This window comes from Mustela nivalis, assembly GCF_964662115.1.
Source record: "Mustela nivalis genome assembly, chromosome: 14".
Taxonomy (NCBI): domain Eukaryota; kingdom Metazoa; phylum Chordata; class Mammalia; order Carnivora; family Mustelidae; genus Mustela; species Mustela nivalis.
Window position 1 is genome coordinate 4,232,075 of NC_139033.1, and position 17,580 is coordinate 4,249,654.

Sequence of the window (17,580 nt, forward strand, 5' to 3'; positions counted from 1 at the left end):
AACCTGACCACACTGGCTGAAAGAAAGGCCCAAAATATAGACTGGAAATTCTTACTAAGTCAAAAAAATTGTAATCAGCAATATTTTCTGCATTTATGGGTATTTGACCAAAACCTATTGAAATGGCAAAACACGGACATTCCCCCAGCCACATTTTATTATGAAAAACTTCCAACCCATATTGTTTTCTCAGTTTGCCAAGTGGAATGAGCATCATTTATTGCCAGACTGCCTGATACAGGGCGATTGTGCTTTTAGGCCCCAAAGAATCTCATGTTCCAGGGAGAAATTAGCTGACTTTTCCATTTTTCTTAGTGCTGGAAACTCATCCGTGGAGAATGAAATCACCCAAGGCAGCTGGTGAAACACACAATTTCACCACACCAGGAATTCAGTGACTAAGTCTTTGATTTGATCAAAGTAAAACAATCTAAAATTAATCAAGTTGTTAATCTCCCCCCCGCCCCCGCTAATTTTTCTTACCCTATGGAAAAAAATTGACATCGGCATCAAACAGGACTTTTAAAAATGTCATTTTTGCATCTAGGTGATGACTGTTCACTGAAACAACACTTTGAACATTTCATGTTTGAATTTTTTTTTTTTTTAAGATTTTATTTTTAGGGGCGCCTGTGTGGCTCAGTGGGTTAAAGCCTCTGCCTTCGGCTCGGGCCATGATCCCAGGGTTCTGGGATCAAGCCCCGCATCGGGCTCTCTGCTCTGCAGGGAGCCTGCTTCCTCCTCTCTCTCTCTCTGCCTGCCTCTCTGCCTACTTGTGATCTCTGTCTGTCAAATAAATAAATAAATAAAATCTTAAAAAAAAAAAAAAGATTTTATTTTTAGAGGTGTTTAAGCACCCAACAATTGATCTCAGCTCGGTTTCTTGATCTCAGGGTTATAAGTTCAAGCCCTGTGTTGGGCTCCATGCTGGGCGTGGTGCCTACTTTAAAAAAAAAAGATTAAATTTTTAAGTGACCTCTACACCCAAAGTGGGGCTCAAACTTAAAATCCTAAGGTCAAGAGTCTCATGCTCTAGCGACTGGGCCCACCAGGAACCTCTCATGTTTGAAAAAATATATATTTTTTTAAGATTTTATTTATTTGACAGGCAGAGATCACAAGTAGGCAGAGAGAGAGGTGGAAGCAGACTCCTGCTGAGCAGAGAGCCCTATGGGGGGCTTGATCCTAGGACCCTGGGATCATGACCTGAGCTGAAGGCAGAGGCTTTAACCCACTGAGCCACCGAGGTGCCCTGAAAAAAAAAGGTTTTTTTAAATTTTATTTATTTGTTTGACAGACAGAGATCACAAGTAGGCAGAGAGGCAGGCAGAGAGAGAGAGAGAGAGAGAGAGAGAGGAAGGGAAGTGAACTCCCCACTGAGCAGAGAGCCCAATGCGGGACTTGATCCCAGAACCCTATAATCATTATCTGAGCTGAAGGCAGAGGCTTTAACCCACTGAGACACCCAGGCACCCCTGAAATTTTTTATAATAAAATGTTGGGGAGCACCTGGGTGGCTCAGTCAGTTAAGCATCTGCCTTCCGCTGGGGTCATGATCTCAGGGTCCTAAGTCTTTGCGTCAGGCTCTCTTGCTCAGCAGGGAGTCTGCTTCTCCCTCGGGCTCTGCCTCTGCCCTCCTCATGCTCTCAATCTTTCTCACAAAGAAATAACATTTTTGTAAATAAATAAAAATTTTTAAAATACAATAAATATTAGGAAAAACGTCACTTTCTTGGAGACTGCTTTTTACATCTTAATGGGTAGCAAAAAGTAAAAGTATGTTAGAGAATATAGTTCAGGGAAGAAAGAAGTTCAGACATGAGTTTCTGACAGCTTTCCACTTGCCAAGGACAACAGGCAGTGGGAGCGAAAATTACTTCAAACTTTGTAAACTATGAACATTTCCTTTTTTTTTTTTTTTTAAGATTTTATTTATTTATTTGACAGAGAGAGAGAGATCACCAGTAGGCAGAGAGGCAGGCAGAGAGAAAGAGAAGAGGAAGCAGGCTCCCTGCTGAGTAGAGAGCCCAATTCAGGGCTCTATCCCAGGACCCTGAGATCATGACCTGAGCCTAAGGCAGAGGCTTAACCCACTGACCCACCCAGGTGCCCCTAAACTGTGAACATTTCTATGAAAGTAGCCTTCTTCAGACTCTTCTCTCTGAATTAATGTGTCCAACAAAAAACCTTTTGGCATTAGGGACACCTCAGGGACTCAGTGGGTTAAGTCACTGCCTTCAGCTCAGGTCATAATCCTAGGGTCCTGGAATCGAGTCCCGCATTGGGCTCCTTGCTCAGCGGGGAGCCTTCTTCTCTCTTTGCCTCTGCCTGCCACTCTACCTGCTTGTGCACGCACTCTCACTCTCTCTGACAAGTAAACAAAAATCTTAAAAAAACAAAACAAAACAATCTTTTGGTATTAAAAAAGAATTACTCCCCCCCCCAAAATTACCACATGACTCAGAACTTCCAATTATACACAGAAGAGAGTTGAGGGGCGCCTGGGTGGCTCAGTGGGTTAAACCTCTGCCTTCGGCTCAGGTCATGGTCTCAGGGTCCTGGGATAGAGCCCTGAATTGGGCTCTCTACTCAGCAGGGAGCCTGCTTCCTCTTCTCCTTCTTTCTCTGCCTGCCTCTCTGCCTACTGGTGATCTCTCTCTCTCTGTCAAATAAATAAATAAAATGTTAAAAAAAAAAAAAAAAGAAAGAAAGAAAAGAGTTGAAAACAAGGACTCAAACAGATACTAGTATGCCTCTGTTTGTAGGATTATTCACAATGCCAAAAAGTGGAAGCAATGCAGATTCATAAAATAATGGATGGGTAATAAAATTCCAAACAATGGAATACTAATCAGACGTAAAGAGGAATGAAATTCTGATATATACTACAACATGGATAGATCTTAAACCATTACCCTATGAAATAAGCGTCTCTCTGGCTCCGTAGGAAGAACATGCAACTTTTGATCTATGGTGGTGTATACGTTGGGTGTTGAGATTACTTAAGTAAACTTAAAAAAAGTAAACTTAAAAAGTAAACTTAAGTGAGTAAACTTTAAAAAAAGTAAACTTAAAAAAAAAAAAAAAATAGCCAGGGCACCTGGGTTGCTCAGTTGGTAAAGTGTCTGCCTTCGGCTCTGGGATGGAGCTCCAGATGGGGCTCTCTACTCAGCTAGGAGCCTGATTTTCCCTTTCCCTCGCACCCCTCCCCAGTCCATCTTGTGCTCTCTCGTGGGCGCTCTCTATCTCAAATAAATAAATAAATAAATTCTTTAAAAAAAAAAAAAGCCAGACACAAAAAATAAAATATTGTATGATTCTGCTTATATGAGATACTTAGAGGAGTCAAATTTGTAGAGACAGAAAGTAGAATAGAAGTTGCCAGGGGCTGAAAGAGGAAGGAATGGGTAGGGGAGTTAGTGTTTAATGGGTACGGAGTTTCAATTGGGGTGATGGAAAAGTTTGTGAAAGGTGGAGTAATAGTTGCAAAGAATAAACGTACTTAATGCTACTGAATTGTATACTTAAAAATGGTTAAAATGGTGAATTTTATGATATATGTAGTTTCTCCAATTTATGAAAAAATCTATTTTGGAGATGATAGTACGCGGTGAATCGGTAGCCAAGTGAACACACGCTGACACAGCCCATTTTTCATCGGCCCCAATTCACTCTATGAATGAAGCTATTAGCATGTTCCCTCCCATAATGCTTTGCTTCGTGCTCCATCAAAACTTAGTTAAGTGAAATCAAGAAATAAATCCTCAGAAATAGCTTATGCATTTTCGAGGGATCCTTATACGGTTGAATAATTTTCAATCAAATAAGAATTGATGGTTTTTCTATGAGACTCAAACTCGCATTTCTGAAATAGGAACCTTACCTATTGGGGATAATGATTGGGGGGCGTTACTCGCTAGCTTTGCGCAGTGGCAGTATCGTAGCCAATGAGGTTTATCCGAGGCGCGATTATTGCTAATTGAAAACTTTTCCCAATACCCCGCCGTGACGACTTGAAATATAGTCGGCATTGGCAATTTTTGACAGTCTCTACGGAGACTGATTTCCTTGGTTTAATGTAAGTGTTTCTGTGTAGGCTGTTTTTATTGGTATTGGTGGGGTTTGGGGGCGTTAGTTATGATTTGCAGGATGCGGTTATTATCATATATTGTTTGCCGAGCCCCGTAACAACGTGCGTTTATTATCATATTTTGTTTGCCGAGCCCCGTAACAACGTGCGTTGGTGTGGTTTGTTTTGTTTTTTTTTGGTCAATATTTTTATTTCTGCCCTAGTAACGTTCGAGATTGCACAGATATCTCCTGAGACCTTTACCCACCTGGCTCTTTGAACCTCCGCCGGCAGTCACTCGTCTTTTTCTGGTTCATTCGTTTTCCCCGCTTTCAAAACCGCCGCCCAGGTTCTTTAACTCAAAATTCAGATCTAACCTGGTCATGTCTGTGATGTCATGAAGATTTGCATAAGGTTACCCAGCATCCCCTGCGAATGCATTCTCAATTCCAAAATCTGAATGTTCGACCGAGATGATCCAACAAGCACAAGCCTCCGGCGCAGACGGACCTTAACTATAACTGCTAGAAGCCGAACGCATCAGATCCACGAACTCGCTGGCAGTAACTCACCGTCACTGATAAGATAGTTGTCATCCGTGGGGGAGCAGGGTGCGTGAGGCAGTTTTTCAGCTTTGCGCAGTGGCAGTATCGTAGCCAATGAGGTTTATCCGAGGCGCGATTATTGCTAATTGAAAACTTTTCCCAATACCCCGCCATGACGACTTGAAATATAGTCGGCATTGGCAATTTTTGACAGTCTCTACGGAGACTGAATATACTTGTTTTTAAAAAGCAGTATGAGGTGTGTCTATGTTTTGCTTTCCTTCTGGGCTCCTTTCTTTAAGTCTGAGGCTTTCTGTTTCATAGTAATGTGCAGTTATTTCCGCCAAAGTGTATTTTTCTAGGGTTTATTTATTCATTTGACAGAGACAGAGATCACAAGTAGGCAGAGAGAAAAGGGGATGCAGACTCCCTGCTGAGCAGGGAGTCTGATGTGGGGGTCCTGGGTCATGACCCGAGCAAAAAGCAGAGGCTTAACCCACTGAGCCACCTAGGCATTCCTCACCCAGATGCCTTTTTTTTTTTTTAAAGATTTTATTTATTTATTTGACAGAGATCACAAGTAGGCAGAGAGAGGAAGGCAAGCAGACTCCCCGCTGAGCAGAGAGCCTGATGCGGGGCTCGATCCCAGGACTCTGGGATCAGACCTGAGCCGAAGGCAGAGATTTATAACCCGCTGTACCAGGCTCCCCTCCCAGATGCCAACGGAAGGTAAAGCTGTGTTTGGAACCAAGTGCCCTCACATCTAGGGGTGTACTGGATTCCACGACACTGGCTACCTCTAGTCTTGTCCTATGTTAGGAAGGCCAGGGACGTCCCCGGACAGAAGCCTTCGGGAGTCCTACCCTTGCGCATGGCAGATCCAGCTGGACATGGGTGGACCGTCGTGACCCATCAAACACTTTACTGGTCTGTAAACAAAAGGATGTGTATGGGGCGCCTGGGTGGCTCAGTGGGTTAAGCCTCTGCCTTCGGCTCAAGTCATGATCCCGGAGTCCTGGGATCAAGCCCCGCATCGGGCTCTCTGCTCCGTGGGGAGCCTGCTTCCCTCTCTCTCTCTCTCTGCCTGCCTCTCTATCTACTTGTGATCTCTCTCTCTGTCAAATAAATAAACATCTTTAAAAAAAAAAAAAAAAAGGATGTGTGGCCCAGGGGAAAACCACCCCTGCGGTAAATTAGACCCAGTCCCTGCTTTAGGGAGCTCACAGTCTTGAGACCACAAGTAAGCAAACGAACAGATAAACTCGGAAATTACAGATGATTCCAGTGCTATGAAGAACAGAAGCAGGGAGATGTGATGGAGCCATCCAGAAGACCAGCCAAGTTCCGACAGCAGCCACTGAGTACTTAACTGTGTACCAGACTACACAAAAAGTACGTAATATGCTTCATTTCATTTAGTTCTCACAGAAACCACTCTCCATTCCTTTTTTTTTTTTTTAACAAACAGCTCTATTGAGTTATAATTGACATTCAATAAACCACGCATATTCAAAGCACACAACTTTATAAGTTTTGAGACAATGTACACCCATGACACCGTTACTGCCATCCAGAGAGTGAACACGTTCATCACTGCCCCTAAATTTTTGGTGTTCCTTTTTAATCCATCCCCACCTCCCATCTCTTCCCACTCCCTTGTGTCACTATGATTTGCATTTTTCAGAGTTCTACATAAATGGAATCATAGGGTATGTAAATTTTTGAGATTGACTTTTTCACCAAACCTAATGTCCTTGAGGTCCATCCAGGTTGTTGCATTAATCCATAATTCATTCCTTTCTCTCACTGAGAAGCATTCCGTTGATGGAAGTATCAGAGTTTGTTCAATTATTCACCCACTGAAGGACACGTGGGTTGCTGCCTGACCAGTAAAGCTCCTAAGAACATTCCTGTACAAGTTTTGGTGAGTGAGGCCCCCTGGCTGGCTCAGTCAGTAGAACATGTGATTCTGGATCTTGGGGTCATGAGTTCAAGCCCATAGGACCATAGGGCTTCCTAAAGAAGGAGAAGGAAAAGAACAATCCAAGTTCTGTGTGAGCATACATTTTTAATTCTCTGGGGCCATATGGGAAATTACATGTTTAGTTTTGTAACGAATTGCCAGATTATTTTCCAGACTAGCTGCATCATTTTACTTTCCATGTGCAGTCTTTTAAAATCTAGACAAGCGGGGCGCCTGGGTGTCTCAGTGGGTTAAGCCTCTGCCTTCAGCTCAGATCATGATCTCAGGGTCCTGGGATTGAGCCCCACGTTGGGCTCTCTGCTTGGCGGGGAGCCTGCTTTCCCCTCTCTCTCTGCCTGCCTCTGCCTACTTGTGATTTCTCTCTCTCTCTCTCTCTGTCAAATAAATAAAATCTTAAAAAATAAAATAAAATCTAGACAAGCCTCCCAGCCTTTCCTCTTTCTTTTATGATATTGATTTTTTTTTTTTTTTTTAAAGAGCTCAAGATAGGTATCTTGCAGAAGTCCCACATTCTGACTTCATCTGATGGTGTCCTGGGGAGGTGTTGACAAACATATTCCTTTGTCACCCTGTATTTCCTATAACCAGGACTTGATTAGATTCAAGAGAAGTTGAAGGGCGTCTCTGTGAACTTTGCACTGCATCTTCCACTGTCAGTGAAGCTGAATTTAAGCACCTGGTTAAGGTAACTGCTCTGCCTCTACTATAAAAGTAATCAGTAATTTGTGGAATGAACACTTGCCATAGAAACCATTTGAGACTAAAAGCCTTTGCTTTCCATGACTACCTTCTTAAACTACTTCCTGATCAGTCATCAGATCTGACTAAGATAAATTAATGTCACTCCTTCTCTGGAAAATCCCGGATAGGTTTCCAGGGGCCGAGGGATGCCCTGCGTTCGGGACAGGAATTCGAGAGCCACCGAGAAGCCAATGTATCAGAACTGAGCAAACATGATGGCAAGAAGAGGTCAGTGAGCATTTCTCAAAGGGGCATTCTGGGAAGAAAAAGAGGGGCAGGGCACCGAGGGGGCTTCGGGCTCCCTGCTCCGAGGAAGTCTGCCTCTCCCTCTCCCTCGGCCTGCCACTCCCCCTGCTTATGCTCTTTCTCTCTGTGTCAGATAAATAAAATCTTAAAAAAAAAAAAAAAAAAAGTACATACCTTAAATTTAAAAAAATACTTTGAAAAAAAAAGAAAAAGGGGGAACATCCTGGAGACCCCATGTTGATTGATTAAGAAATTCAAAAGGAGGCAGGCGTGCTACCCAGAGGTTGAAATGTTGATATAATTGTCCCTGATGGTGTGGTCTGGAAATGCGCCCCAACCATTTCTTTCCACCTTAGTTGGTTTGCCGAGATGGCTGATCAGAGTACTGACCCAGGTCTGGAGGAAATAAAAGATGGTGCTCTTGTGGCAAATTCTGTATTGATCAGAATGTCAGCTGACGCTCTGGCAAACACTGATCTATGTGATGTGGTGTGCGTGTGTGTGTGATTTTCTTAGAATTTCTAATGGCAAGTAAGTGAAATAATGACTAATTTGTGGGCAAACACAAAAGCATGGGAAAACCACTGAAAAGACGAACAAATAAAGAAAACAAAATAATGTTTTTATTTTAAAAAGGGAAAAGTTAGGCATTCGTTAAGCATCTGCCTTTGGCTTGGGTCATGGCCCTTGGGACCTGGGATCGAGCCCCCCATTGGGCTTTCTGCTTGGCGGGAAGCCTGCTTCTCCCTCTCCCACTCCTGCTTGTGTTCCCTCTCTCGCTGTGTCTCTGTCAAATAAATAAATAAAATATTTTTTAAAATTTAAAAAAATAAAAGAGGGAAAAGTTACAGAACATCCATGTGACATTTTGCTCTCAGCTCTACTGGACTCTTCTTTTGGCTGGGTAATTTGAGTTGCAATGATTTTTTTTTTTAAGATTTTTATTTATTTATTTGACAGAGATTGATCACAAGTAGACAGAGAGGCAGGCAGAGAGAGAGAGGAAGGGAAGCAGGCTCCCCGCCGAGCAGAGAGCCTGATGTGGGACTCGATCCCAGGACCCTGAGATCATGACCCGAGCCGAAGGCAGCGGCTTAACCCACTGAGCCACCCAGGCGCCCCTGATTTTTTTTTTTAATTGCAGTAAAAATCAGACAACATAAAAAATAGGTGTTTGAAAGTGAATCCATAAGCTGTTAACATACTGTTTTCTGTTTCACAATAATAGTATTTCACAATATTTATTAATTCACAATAATTATTAATTCACAATTATTTCACAATAATTTTTTCTGATTACAAAATTACTGCACATAATTTTGCATATAAAATCCAAGCATTGTATACACAAAGATCCCCCACCATAAGCCTGCCTCTGCTACTAGAGGAGAAAGCCACAGGTAAGTGAGACTATTCTTCCAAATTGTTCTATTCCTATGTCAACATTATTATTAACAAACATTGGATTGTATTCTACCTCAGTGCTACTAATTCTTTTTTCTTTCTGCTAAATAATACACTGGTGGCTTATTACCCGTATCAGTACATAGCTCCCCTCTTCCTGTATGGGTAGATCTCACTTCAGCTAACCAGTCTCCTGAACATGGACATTTGACATATTTTCATTTTTCCTGATTAGAAGCAAAGCTCCTATGAACATCCTTGCATGTGCAGCTTTGCCTACTCGTGGGGTATTTCTTTTTTTTTTTTTTTTTTTTAAGATTTTATTTATTTGACAGACAGAGATCACAAGGAGGCAGAGAGGCAGAGAGAGGAAGGGAAGCAGGCTCCTTGCCGAGCAGAGAACCCAATGTAGGGTTCGATCCCAGGACCCTGGGATCATGACCTGAGCCGAAGGCAGCGGCTCTAACCCACTGAGCCACCCAGGTGCCCCTTGTCGGGTATTTCTAGGGAAAATTTCTATAGATCTGATTGCTTGCACAAAGGCCATGCCTATTTTGCATTTGAGAGGTGTCCCCAAATCAGCTCCCTCGAGACTCTTCCAATGTATTCACCCACAAAGCCACGTAGGGAGAGCACCTGGAGAATGTCTGATGTATATGTTTGGATGTCTCAGCAGTTTTCCCGTTAGGGAAGGGAAGAGGGAGGGGTGTGAATTCACATCCAGTTTCAACCCTGCTTTGTTCTCCAGCTCCTTTCCAGACAGAGAGCAAGAAAAGACTGTTGGGTGAGGTAGTCCTGGCCCTCCCCACCACACAGGGAAATAGCTTTGGAAACACCAACACCCTCCATGGAGCCAACAGTCATCCCACCCTCGCTCCCTGTTACCCCAGCCAATCTGGACCCCTAACTCCAAGGGACAGAGAGCCTGAGGACCATCTCAGCAAGGAAATGACCCACCAGCCCCCCAAACAATCTTCTTAGTGTTCAAGTCACTTCAGGATATCTGTAAGAATCAGCTGGGAGCTTTTAAAAAATTCTGAAGCCCCGGGGCACCTGGGTGGCTCAGTGGGTTAAAGCCTCTGCCTTCAGCTCAGTCATGATCCCAGGGTCCTGGGATCCAGCCCCATATCAAGCCCCATATAGAGCCCCATATCAAGCCCCGCATCCGGTTTTCTGCTCAGCAGGGCGCCTGCTTCCTCCTCTCTCTCTGCCTGCTTCTCTGCCTACTTGTGATCTCTGTCTGTAAAATACATAAATACAATCTTTAAAAAATAAATAAGTAAATAAAAATTCTGAAGCCCAGGTTGCATTCTAAGACAATTAAATCAGAATTTCTGAGCATTAGTTCTGGGCAAAAATAAATAAAATCATCATCATCATAATTACTTTTTAAAAATTATATATATCATTTAAAAAATTAAAATTAAAAATTGAAAGTTAAGTTTAAAAATTAAAATAAAAAATTTTACATGATATAGGAAATTTTACATGATATAGGAAAAGTGCTTCCGATGATGCCTGACCCAGACTTAAATGCTTTGGTAGGGGTCATAGGACCAATTATCCAAGCCTGGGTGGTGGTCAGGGAAGGCTTCCTGGAAAAGGGGGTAGCTGAGCTGTGAACTAAAAGAGAGCAGTTAACTAAAAGAGAGTGGTTAACCAGGACAGAGAGGATGACTTTTTACAGGAGTTAACAGCCCCTGCAGGGGTCTGGAGACAGAGGAACTAAAAGTCAGCCCCTGAGACTGGAGCTGAGAAGGGAGAAAGTAGCCACACTGGGTCTTTTAATGGGGTTACAAGTCCTGGAAAACTACTGGGTTTTATTCTGGTGTCTTTTTTTTTTTTTTTTTTAAGATTATTTACTTACTTATTTATTTGACAGAAAGAGTACAAACAGGGGGAGTGGCAGGCAGAGGAAGAAGGAGAAACAGGCTCCCCACTGAGCAGGGAGCCTGATGTGGGGCTCCATCCCAGGACCCTGAGATCATGATCTGAGCTGAAGGCAGCTGCTTAACCAACTGAGCCACCCAGGCGTCCCAAGTCTTTTGCTTTTAAACACAGCACTGCGGAGGGGCCTGGCTGGCTCAGTTGGTGGAGCATGTGACTCTTGATCTCAGAGTCATGAGTTTGAGTCCCATGTGGGGTGTAGAGATTACTTAAAATCTGGGCTCCTGGGTGGCTCTGTGGATTAAAGCTTCTGCCTTCGGCTCAGGTCATGATCTCAGAGTCCTGGGTCCGAGCCCCTTATCAGGCTCCCTGCTCAGTGGGAAGCCTGCTTCTCCCTCTCCCCCTCCCCCCCTACCACCGCTGGTGTTCCCTCTCTCGCTGCCTCTGTCAAATAAATAAATAAATAATCTTACAAATAAATAAAATCTTAAAACAAGACAAAACAGCATTGCAGCTAAAGGCCCCCATACTTGAGACTTTGTCAGTCCTGGGAAACCCGTGAATCGTCTGTGATGGAGAGAAAGGCTGCGGCTGGGGTTCTGGTCCTGATCACGCAACTAATCTTACAGCCCAGGCAATACATCTCTTTATGCCTCAGTGTCCCAGCCCTTCTTTCTTTCAAATAAAATTTATCAAACTCCTCTCATTCTAGACACTGGTGGAGAAGAGAAGCCCAGACCCTCTTCTCATAATCCTGACATTTTAATGGGGGAGGAAGGGAGAGACAAATAACCAACAGGTAAACAAATAAATACAGGACATAATGTCCAAAGGTGAAAGTAAATAAAATAAACCGGCATAAAGGGATACAGGGTCTGATGAGGGGGTTGGGGAGTTTGAGGATAACATGCCCAGGATCTGAGGAGGTGACTCATGAAGTGAGATCTCAACGATGAGCAAGAACAGCCGTGCCAAGATCGCGGAAGAACATTCCAGAAAGAGGCTCACAGGTTCGAGGGCTCCAAAGTCAGAACTAGTTTGCTGTGTTCGAGGGACGTGATGGAGGCCAGGGTGACTGGAGTGAGAAGAATCGGGGAGGCTGGAAAACAACAAGATCTGGGGTGCTGCCTTGCAGAGCCTCGGGAGTTTGGATTTATTCCCAGTGCAACAGGAAACTACTGAACGGGTGAAGCAGGGGAATGACAATGGGACAATGTATGTTTTTTAGATACTACCTTGTGACCCAGCCATACCACTCTTGCGTATTTATGTCTGTGCAAAGACTTCTCTACAAATATTCATAGCCCCTTTGTTCACAGTGGCCCAAACTGGGAAAACAGCCCAAATAGCCATCAACAGGACAGTGGAGAATCAAAGTGTGGTACCACCGTACACAGGCGTCTTACTCGTAATAAAAAGGAGCAAACTCTTGATACACACGACGTGGATGAATTTCATGAACGCGCTGGGGACAGGAAGCCAGGCGTCCCCACACCCTACAGAAAAGGAGAGAGAAAACATGTTGTATGATTCCATTTACATAAATGCATTATAAAGAAAATGCTGGGGCACCTGGGTGGCTTCCATAGGCTGCCTTGGGCTCAGGTCATGACCCCGGGGGCTCCCTGCTCAGCCAGGAATCTGCTTTTCCTTCCTCTCCCTCTGTCCCCTCCCAGTCCCCTCCCCAACACTTGTGATCTCTCTTGCTCACTCTCTCTCTCAAATAAAATCTTAGGAAAGAAAGAGAGAGAGAGAGAAAGGAAGAAAGAAAAGGCAAAGTAATCGATAGTCAAAGAAAGCAAATCGGTGGTTACTTGGGGCCAGCAGTCAGGGGCAAGGAATGAAAAGCAGGGGGCAGGAAAAAACAATGGAATGTTCTGTATCTTGATTGCAGTGGGGGTTCCGTGGGTGTATCCACCTGTCAAAGCCCATTGAACTAGCCCACTTGTTACTGGTGTGTCTTATTAGGTATAACATAGGACAGAGAGGACTGGGGATGACTTCCCATTGTGCCCCTGTCAACTTGTGGGCCCATAGCTGACATCGGACATGGAGGATGGAGCAGCTTTGGAGGGAAATCCAGTCCCCTTCACTCCCAGAAGGACCGGACGGTCTCTTGAGATCCTATCCGCCCCTACAATTCTTGGTGTAAAATTGGAAAATCCCTCCCTTCCCAGGCTTGTCAGTGGATTGTCAGTGACAGAGAAGCAGCCTCACCATCGCCACCTTGTGGGGGAGACTGGGTAACAGGAAGGCTGGAATTCCAGCCGAGGTCTCACTTCTGTTCCATTGTCTGGTTTTTCCTGAGTTCTCTGTCCCCGCTCAACTCCTGCCACTACATAGTGTCCCTGGGCGGTGGCTGAGCCTCGGGAAGTGTCCCAAGCGCCATCGGGAGTTTTGCTATCCCTGAGAACCCACCGTGCTGTGACTTAACTATATATTTCGGGACTCCTGGGTGGCTTAGTTGGTTGAGCATCTGCCTTCGGCTCAGGCTCTGGTCATGATCCCATGGTCTGACACAGCTAGGGGCAAGGGGCAAGAGCTCTTTGTCAACACCCAGCAAAAGAACTGACAACAACAGTGGACCTGGGGCACCTGGGTGGCTCAGTGGGTTAAGCCTCTGCCTTCAGTTCAGGTCATGATCTCAGGGTCCTGGGATGGAGCCCCACATTGGGCTCTCTGCTCAGCAGAGAGCCTACTTCCCTCCCCCTCTCTGCCTGCCCCTCTGCCTACTTGTGATCTATCTCTCTGTCAAATAAATAAATAAAATCTTAAAACAAAACAACAACAGTGCACTTAACCTCTGATACAGCGCTTTCACCCCTGGAAACTGATCTTCAGGAAATATTAAGGATACACTGTAGGGGCCCTGGGGGGCTTGGTCATATAAGCAGTTGCCTTGGGGGCGCCTGGGTGGCTCAGTGGGTTAAAGCCTCTGCCTTCGGCTCAGGTCATGATCCCAGGGTCCTGTGATCAAGCCACGAATCTGGCTCTCTGCTCAGCGGGGAGCCTGCTTCCTCCTCTCTCTGCCTGCTTCTCTGCCTACTTGTGATCTCTGTCAAATAAATAAATAAAATCTTAAAAAAAAACCCGAACCAGCTGCCTTGTCCCTCTGCCTCTCCCCCTGCTCATGCTCTCTCTTGCTCTCACGCTATCTCTCAAATAGATAAGTAAAATCTTTATTTTTAAAACATATTTTTATTTAATTGTTTATCAGAGAGAGAGAGAGCACAAGCAGGGGGAACATAAGGCAGAGGGAGAAGCAGGCTCCTTGCAGAGCAAGGAGTTCAGTGAGGGACTGGGTCCCAGGACTCTGGGATCATGACCTGAGCCAAAGGCAGATGCTTAACCGACTGAACCACCCAGCCATCTTGATAAGTAAAATTAAAAAAAAAAAAAAAAAAAAAAAAAAGATGCACTCCCATATTTATATATTTTGTATTATGAATACTTAATTTTAATCTTTTAATTGATTTGTTTTTTTTCTAAATTTCTTCTTACCGTGAACTACCGTACAGAAAACTTCCCCATCTATATTGTAAGCTCTGGAATTTACTCTTGGAAATCTTTTTCCCCCTTCATTCCTTCTTTCTTTCCAGTGTCAACTGTTAAGACATGGTCTCTGGCTTCCTGAAGTCTAGAGTCTAGCAGGAGACAGAGATCTGCAAATGAGTGCACAGGAACTGTTTAATTATAATTGTCAGGAGTGCATTCCAGGTGCTAAAAAAAGATCTTAATAACAGGGGCCTCGCAGGTCAGGGCATGGTTTTCTAAGGCAATGGCTTTTAGGTCGAAATCCCCAAAATAATGATGCCAGCTCACAATTAAAGCTGCACTGTCCCGTGGGGTAGCCACTGGCCCCACGTGGCGGCTGAGCACTGGATGTGTGGCTAGTCAAACTGAGAAGTGTTCTCAATGTAAAATACACACTGGAAAAAAAAAGTAAAATATTTCGGATACTTTTCATACTGATTAAAAATGAGGGGGGGGTGCCAGGATGGCACAGTCGGTTAAGCTTCCGACTCTTGGTTTTGGCTCAGGTCATGATCTCAGGGTCGTTGAGAGTGAGTCCCACGTAGGCTCCACATTCTGAGCTGCATCTGCTTAACACTCTCTCTCCCTCTGCCCCTCCCCTCACACAGTCTCTCTTATCTCTCTAATTAGTAAGTAAGTAAGTAAATAAATACAAAGTTGAAATGAGGACCCTGGGATCATGACCTGAGCCGAAGGCAGAGGCTTTAACCCACTGAGCCACCCTAGTGCCCTAAATTTAATTTTTTGTAATATTTTATTTATTTGAGAGAGAGAGTGAGTGAGAGAGAGCACAAGCAGGGGGAGAGGCAGAGGAGAGAGGGTGAGGGGAAAGCAGGCTCCTCGATGAGCAGAGAGCCCGATGTGGGGCTCAATCCCAGGACCCCAGGATCATGACCTGAGCCGACCAACTGAGTGACCTGGGCACCCTGGATAATATATTAAGATTCATTTACCAGTTGTTTTCTACCTTTTTATTTATTTGTTTAAAAAAATTACTTATTTGAGAGAGAGAGAGGGCACGAGCTGAGGGAGAGGGACAAGCAGACTCTGTGCTGAGTGTGGAGCCTGATGGGGGCCTCGATCCCAGGGCCCTGAGATCATAACTTGACTGAAATCAAGTTATGGCATCCCTCTATTAAATGAGGCTACTGGAAAGTCTTAAATTACATCTGTGGCTTGCATTTTGTTTCCAGTGGGTATGTTTCCAGAAAATGCTTACTGGTAGCAAGGATCGTTCTGAGTACTCAATGTGTGGTGCCTCATTTAATCTGACCGTGTCTCTCAGAGGTGGCTAGTATTCATCTTTCTGCAGAGGTGGAAACCTGAGGTGCAGAGAGTAAACAGCTAGAGACTCGCCACCAGCAAGAAGCATAGTGGGGGTTTGAACCCCCGGTGGAGTCCTTCTGCCTAACCAATGTGCACTTAACGTCTACCCCACTCTACTGAGTACCAGCACCACTGTGCTGGGACAGCCATAGCCATCAGAGTGGAAGGAACAGCACAGAGATATTTCATGGACTAATTTTTAATTTTTAAAAAATTTAATTTAATTTAATTTTTTAAAAAAGTAAAAAGAGGGGTGCCTGGGTGGCTCAGTTGGTTGGGAGTCTGCCTTCAAGCTCAGGTCATGATCTCAGGGTCCTGGGATTGAGACCCACTTTTCCCTCTATCTTTGCTGTTCGCCCTGCTTGTGTTCTCTCTCTCATCAAATAAATAAATAAAATATTTTTTAAAAATTTATTTATTGGGGCGCCTGGGTGGCTCAGAGGGTTAAAGCCTCTGCCTTCGGCTCAAGACATGATCCCAGGGTCCTAGGATTGAACCCGGTATCTCTCTCTGTTGAATAAATAAATAAAAAATCTTAAAAAAAATTTATTTATTTTTGGGAACCTGGGTGGCTCAGTGGGTTAAGCCTCTACCTTCGGCTCAGGTCATGATCTCAGGGTCCTGGAATTGAGCCCCGAATCAGGCTTTCCGCTCAGTAGGGAACCTGCTTCTCTCTCTCTCTGCCTGCCTATTTGTGATCTCTCTTTCTCTGTCATATAAATAAAATCCTTTAAAATATATTTTTTAAGATTTTATTTACTTGGCAGACAGAGATCACAAGTAGGCAGAGAGGCAGGCGAGAGGGGTAGAAGCAGGCCCCCTGCCAAGCAGAGAGCCCCATGGGAGGCTCCATCCCAGGACCCTGAGATCATGACCTGAGCTGAAGGCAGAGGTCCAAAACACTGAGCCACCCAGGTACCCCTATTTATTTATTTATTTATTAAAAGATTTTAATCTATCTATTCAACAGACAGAGATCACAGAGGCAGAGAGGCAGGCAGAGAGAGAGGGGGAAGCAGGCTCTCCACCATGCAGAGAGCCCGATGCGGGGCTCGATCCCAGGACCCCAGAATCATGGCCGGAGCCAAAGGCAGAGGCATTAAACCACTGGGCCACCCAGGCGCCCCTCCTATTCATTTTTTTAAATAAAAAAATAAAAAAAGGGGGCGCCTGGGTGGCTCAGTGGGTTAAGCCTCTGCCTTCGGCTCAGGCCATGGTCTCAGGGTCCTGGGATCGAGCCCCACATCGGGCTCTCTGCTCTGCGGGGAGCCTGCTTCCCCCTCTCTCTCTGCCTGCCTCTCTGCCTCTGTGATCTCTGTCTGTCGAATAAATAAATAAAATCTTAAAAAAAAATAAAAAATAAAAAAGGTAAAAAGAAACAAGTAAAATTGTTTTATCTACTCCAATATATTCTAAATGTTACTGTATTAACCTATAATCAATGTAAAAAAGTGTGGCTTTGCTCACCCTTTTGTCTCCCCATTTTCACTCTCCATCTCATATTTCATGCTGCAAATTCCTTCCAGTCCTTCCAATGCACCATGGCCTTTGTCTTAACCATAAGCCTTTGCATATGCTGTTCCAGGCAGCTGGGAATGCTGTGAGGCTATCATTCTTCATACAGGCTTATTTGATCTTCTGCCTGCCCTTTTGGACTGTATCCCTGGAGAAGGCAGACACCGTATTAGTTTTATTTATCACTGTATCTCCAGCCTGAGCACAGCTCTTGGTCCAGTGCTGGCACTGTTAAATATCTCACCTCTGAGTGAATTGATGAGTGACTTCACTAATTATTTTCTGAATCTTCAATTAAACCAGGAACTTTCTGAGGAAAGGGACTGTGG